Source organism: Hemitrygon akajei, unplaced genomic scaffold, assembly GCF_048418815.1.
Source record: "Hemitrygon akajei unplaced genomic scaffold, sHemAka1.3 Scf000043, whole genome shotgun sequence".
Classification (NCBI taxonomy): domain Eukaryota; kingdom Metazoa; phylum Chordata; class Chondrichthyes; order Myliobatiformes; family Dasyatidae; genus Hemitrygon; species Hemitrygon akajei.
The window spans coordinates 5621297-5627848 of NW_027331929.1; the positions used below are offsets into that span (position 1 = coordinate 5621297).

Sequence of the window (6552 nt, forward strand, 5' to 3'; positions counted from 1 at the left end):
CCTGACAGGGTATTTCCTCGGACCTTGGAGGAGACAGGTGTTGAAATTGCAGGGGCCCTGCCAGATATATTTAAAATGTCGGATTCCACGGGTGAGATGCCGGAGGATTGGAGAAGAGCTCATGTTGTTCCGTTGTTTAAAAAAGCCTCTAAAATTGATCCGGGAAATTATAGGCCATTAAGTCTGACGTCTGTGTAGGTAAATTATTGGAAGGAGTACTAGGAGATAGCATCTACAAGTCTTTGGACAGGCAGGGAATTATTAGGCAGAGTCGCAGTGGCTTTGTTTGTGGTAAGTCATGTTTAACAATTCTATTAGAATTTTTCGAGGAGGTCACCAGGAAAGTGGATGAAGGGAAGGCAGTGGATGTTGTCTACATAGACTTCAGTAAAACCTTTGATGAGGTCCCGCATGGGAGTTAAGTCAGGAAGATTCAGTCGCTAGGTATACATGATGAGGTGGTAAATTGGATTAGACATTGTCTCAGTGGGAGAAACCAGAGAGTGGTAGTAGACGATTGCTTCTCTGAGTGGAGGCCTGTGACTAGTAGTGTGCCAAAGGGATCAGCATTGGGTCCATTGTTGTTTGTCATCTCTATCAATGATCTAGATGATAATGTGGTAACTTCGATTAACAAATTTGCTGATAATGCAAAGATTGGAGAAATGGTGGACAGTGGGGAAAGTTTCCAAAGCATACAGAGGGATTTCGACTAGATGGGGAAATGGGCTGAAAATGGTTGGTAGAGCTTAATACAGACAAGTGTGAGGTTTTGCACTTTGGAAGGACAAACCAAGGTAAAACATGCAGGGTAAATGGTAGGGTCCTGAGGAGTACAACAGAAGAGAGGGATCTGGGAATTCAGAAACAAAAATCCGTAACGGTGGCTTCATTGGTAGACAGAGTCGTAAAGATAGCTTTTGGTACGTTGACCTTTAAAAAATAAGTAGAGCGTATAAGAGTTCGAATGTTATGGGGAGGTTGTATAAGGTGTTGGTGAGGCCGAATTTTGAGTACTGTGTGAAGTTTTGGTCACCTAATTACAGGAAGGATATTAATAAGGTTGAAAGAGTGCAGAGAAGGTTTACAAGGATGTTGCCGGGACTTGAGAAGCTGTGTTACAGAGAAAGGTTGAAAAGGTTAGGACTTTATTCCCTGGAGCGTAGAAGGATGAGAGGAGATTTGTTAGAGGTATATAAAATTATGATGGGTAGAGATAGAGTGAATTCAAGCAGGCTTATTGCACCGAGGCTAGGGGAGAAATAAAGCCAGAGGACGTGGGTTAAGGGTGAAGTGGGAAAGATTAAAGTGAACTTTGTGGGGCTTCCTTACACACAGAGTAGTGGGATTGTGGAATGAGCTGCCAGATGAATTGGCAAATGCGGACTCACTTTGAACATTTACGAAAAACTTGGACAGGTACATGGATGAGAGTTGTATGGAGGGCTATGGTCCAGGTGCAAGTTCGTGGGACCAGGCAGAAAAATGTTTCGGCACAGCCAGGAAGGGCCTAGAGGCCTGTTTCTCTGCTGTAATGATTTATGGTTCCATGGTTCTAACACTGCGATCTCTCTGCAGATCTGTTCCTCCTAATCCAGCAGACTGTTCATTGGTCTACATGGCGATACATTTCTTTTTCCTCATTTCCTCATTCCCATTGATGAAGGAAGACCAGTAGATGTAGTGTATGTGGATTTCAGCAAGGCATTTGTTAAAGTACCCCATGCAAGGCTTATTGAGAAAGTAAGGAGGATGGGATCCAAGGGGACTTACTTTGTAGATCCAGAACTGGCTAGCCCATAGAAGTGGTTGTCCATCGTGGCTGTAGACGGGTCATATTCTGCATGGAGGTCGGAGATCAGTGGTGTGCCTCAAGGATCTGTTCTGGGATATTCACTCTTCCTGATTTTTAGAAATGACCTGGGTGAGGAAGTGAAGGAATGGGTTATTAAGATTGCTGATGACACAAGGGTTGGAGATGTTGTGGATAGAGTTGCGGGCTGCCAGAAGTAACACCGAGACATTGACAGAATGCAAACCAGGGCTGAGAAACAGCAGATGGATTTCAACCCAAACAAGAGTGAAGTGTTTCATTTTGGTAGGTCAAATATGATGGCAGAATATAATATTAAAGGCAAGACTAATGGCAGTGTGGAGGATCAGAGGGATTTTGGGTTCCGAGTACATAGGAAACTCAAAGCAGCTGCGCAGGTTGACTCTGTGCTCAAGAGAGCACACGGTGTATTGGCCATCCTAAACCGTCGAATTGAATTTAGGAGACGACAGGTAATGTTGCCGCTCTATAGGACCCTGGTCAGACCCCACTTGGAGGACTGTGCTCAGTTCTGGTCGCCTCACTATAGGAAGTAAATGGGAAGTTGCCTGGACTGGGGAACATGTCTTATGAAAACAGAATGAGGGAACTCGGCCATTTCTCCTTGGAGCGACGGATGATCAGAGGTCACTTGATGGAGGTGTATAAGATGATGAGAGACATTGATAGTGTGGATAGCCAGAAGCTTTTTCACAGGATGAAATGGTTGCCACAAGAACACACAGGTTTAAGGTGCTGTGGACATGGGACACAGAAGGTGTCAGGGGTGAGTGTTATACGCAGAGAGTGATGTGTGTGTGGAATGGTCTGCCGGCAACGGTGGTGGAGGCGGATGCAATAGGCTCTTTAAACAGACTTTTGTACTGGTACATGGAACTCAGAAAAATAGAGGGCTATGTGTAACCCTAGTAACTTCTAAGGTCGGGACATGTTGGGCGCAACTCTGTGGGCCGAAAGGCCTGTATTCTGCTGTAAGTTTTCTATGTTTCTATTTTCGACCCATAAAGATTCACTGAGACGAGTTCTCTTGTCTGTTCTGTCTGTGTTTTGCGGTGACATTTGCTCAGCCCTGTAATATCACCCCTCCTCCTGTAATTCTTCCGCTTTCTGACGTCTGAAAATAGGGAAACCCGAAATATCATGCTGTCCTGCTTGTCCCTCTCGCACCCTATTCTCAATAACGGCTACAATATCATAATTCATTGTGTTGATTCATGCCCTGAGCTCAACTGCGCCTCTCAGAAGTTTCCTGCATTGAAATATACGGAGCTCAGGGCAGCAGTCGCACAATGCACAACCTTTTGATTCCTGCCTTTTTCCGAGGTCTGAACAACCTCTGTCTCCATATCGACTCCGCTATCTGCTCTCGAACTCTGAATCCCATCCCCCTGCACCTCGAGAAAAACTATTCTCCCAAAACCTTTCATGCACAGTACTGACAAACCTTCCCTCTAGGATATCAGCTCCACTCCAGTTTATGTGTAAACCGTCTTCCATCTCTTCTGTTGACATCTCACCTTCCTTGGAATAAACACAATGAATATTGAACCCCACCCACCGGCACCGTAGCTTGAGCCACATGCAAAACTGTATCGCCTTCCTATGTATGGACACACTGGGACGGGTGGTGGTCCTGCCTATTAATTTAATAGCAAAATCCCTGACCTCACTTTGCAGTAACACCTTCCCATACATACCGATTTCTTTGAGACATATATGGACCAGGACGTCGAGCTGCTCACCCACCCACTTACGAAACATAGAATCGTTTTTGCAATTACTGTTGAGCCTCTTTCTATTGCACTTAAGTCAACTACATTATTTCAAGGTGTTAGGAGAGGTGTCACAGAACATTGCCATTGAAATCCTCTCAATTCACATCTAACCCTGTCGTGCTCTCCACCCTTAAAAATTTTAATCAATTTGGCTGGCATTATAAGTTCACATCAGTTCAGTTCTGTGTCCCATTCATCGAAACCATCTATTTCTTCCCTCCACCCTCGATTCAGTTTTTAGACAATGGGGCTTGATCGGTCTTATGCGCATTAAGGATTTGTGCACTGATAACATATTTAATAGTTTTGATAACCTGTGCAGTAAATATGGCCTTCCGCATAATCATTTTTTTTCAATACCTGAAGATTCTCCTCTTTGTCAAGGATGAATATCCCTCTTTTCCTGATCTACCACCTGCTATGTTGCGGGACAAACTCACTCTTAGCTTTAATAATAAATGGCTGATCACTGTACTACACTCTCAGCTGATGTATTCGGGTGTTCAAGATCTAAATAAAACTACGACTAGCTGGGAGGATGACCTTGGTGTGGATCTGGCTGAGGGATATTGGGCAAAAGCACTGAATAGGGTTCATTCCTCGTCATCATGTGCTAGACTCGGGCTCATGCAATTTAAAGTTTTACACGGTACATTTAAGTGAAGCCAGGCGTGCTGACATATATCCTGTGTCAGACTCTGGCTGTGACAGGTGTTCCTTCTCTCCGGCTGGTTTAGTGCATGCATTTTGGTCTTACCCTAGGCTTGATGGCTATTGGGCAACTGGTTTTTAAAATTATCAGTGAGATTTTGGGGGTGACACTGAGACCTTGCTCGCTTAAAGCTGTATTTGATGTGGCAGATGATGTTTTGGGTTTAAATGCAAACCAGTCGGATATCATTTCACTTACATCGATTTTGGCCCGTAGGAGAATCTTGCTTGTCTGGAAATCTGCCACTCCCCCATCTGCAACTGCTTGGTTAGATGACTTAATGTTTTTTTTTTCTGAAATTAGAAAAGATTAAATTTACTCTGAGAGCGTTAGTGAGAAAGTTCTATTCGAAATGGGGGTCTTTCTTGTCATATTTTGGGAGTCATAATGAATTACCTACTAGTTGAGGGCATTTGATTGTACTTGGGAAGTTGCTTCCCTTTTAACACGCACATGGGTTACTTCACAGGGTGACTGATGAATTGTAATAGGAGTCTATTCTGCATCATCTGAGATGTTGTAGATGTGTGTAGGACTTCGTCCTGAAGTAGTGTGGGGGTATGGCTGTGAAATGTCCGTACTTGTATTTGTGAAGTGTTGTATTGTAAATACAATAGCTGTCATTGTATGTTCGGGGAGGGCGGGTGAGGGGAGGTTTGTTTAGGGGTAAGTTACAAAAGCAAAATGGAGGAAAATGTAATCCATTATGTATTCTATATTGTGCCGTTCATTCGATAAAATATATTATAAAGAAAGGATCATAGAGAAGGAATGGTGTGCTGTGAAAAGAGGAAGGAAGGGGAGGAGAGTGGGGCCACAGAAAGGGTGTTCAGATTCAGCCGTTGGTGCAGAACGTGTGAGGCGCCATTTTCTTGCTGACTGCCTCTGACCGGAGTCTGTTTAAACGCCGAAATCCACTGACCCATGGCCAGGAGTCACAGACAGAGCGACAATCCCTCCATACAATCCCATCACACACTCCTGGAAACATACACTGAGTAACGCTCCCTCCGCAATGATCCGTCACAAACCCCGGGATCATGCACAGAGTGCAACACCCTCCATATTGTTTCAACACACACACCGGGGTCACACACAGAGTGAAGTTCCGTCCACACCGTCCAAACACGCTGTTCCTGGGACTGATAACCAGCGAAGCTCCCTAAATATTATCCCATCACACTCCTGGTGTCAGACATGTGAAGTACCTCCCGCACCATCGCAGCACACCCTACCGGAGTCAGCAAAAGTACGAAACCCACTCCCTTCTCCGTTCTCCCCACTCACCAATACCCAGCCTTTCGGCATTCCAGTAGTCTTGAATCGTGTGTGTCTCTCGGAGATGGTGTGCGGATCTGTGAGCGGATTGTGTGCTGCCGTTAGAGGAAGGAAGGGGAGGAGAGAGGAGGCCAGGGAACGGGTTGTGAGTTTGCAAACACTGATGCAAGTGGTGTGGAACACGTGACCGGCCTGTGCATGCAGAGTTGTGGAGAAATTCAAATCCTGGTGATCGATATCCATGGTACGGGGGGAGGTGAAACGCCAGCCATCATCTCTCCCTCATACTCCGCACAATTGCCTGTGTCACAGAGTGGAAGGAGAATGGAGGGACGACGTAGATGGGGAGCGTTTAGCGGGTGGAGTGTATCACGGCGACGGGGCGGGGCGTATGGTTATGTACGCGATGATGGAGAAGGCGAAGTGTGCAGGAGAGTGTGTGGGTGACTGAGACGGGGCTGCTTGTAGGCGAGGGATAGGTGACGGAGACGGGAGTGGTGTACTGCAGTCTGTGTGACAGTGACTGGGAATAGTGTAGCAGTAGGGTGATGGAGTCGGGAGGGGTTTTCGAGAGGGAGGGTGTTATGCATACGGGGAGGACTGTACTCGAGTGACAGTGCAGGTCCTGACTCTGTGTTGGTATCGTTGAGTGGTGAAATCCCGCTGTGGTGCAGAGCCTGTCAGTGTGTCAGTGTCACGATGAGGTGCGTGTTCATGTCAGATGTGGGTTGTGGCAGTGACACCGAAACACTTTCAGTGTCCCATTGAAGAACATCTCCTTGTCGCAGTGAGGGTTGGGTGTCTCGTTCATAGCTTATGCAAACGGTACTGCCCTGCCTGCAATCATGTCTCACTAATATCTGCCGTGTCAGTCTCAGAGGCGTTGTCCCCTGACCTGAGCGCATCTGCCCTTCAAACAATACTTCTTGCATTGAAACGTACACAACTCAGAA

The 6552-nt window shown here is 46.0% G+C and overlaps 1 long non-coding RNA gene across 1 annotated transcript; it reads right to left on the minus strand.

The window, feature by feature from the left end:
- Nucleotides 1–1785: 1785 nt before the first annotated feature.
- LOC140720498 (uncharacterized) lies at nucleotides 1786–5700 on the minus strand. Its single transcript, XR_012097201.1, has 3 exons — nucleotides 5609–5700; nucleotides 4520–4614; nucleotides 1786–1920 (listed from the first exon to the last, which is right to left on the minus strand). It is a non-coding gene; the product is annotated as an uncharacterized lncRNA (long non-coding RNA).
- Between the last annotated feature and the right edge of the window lie 852 nt (nucleotides 5701–6552).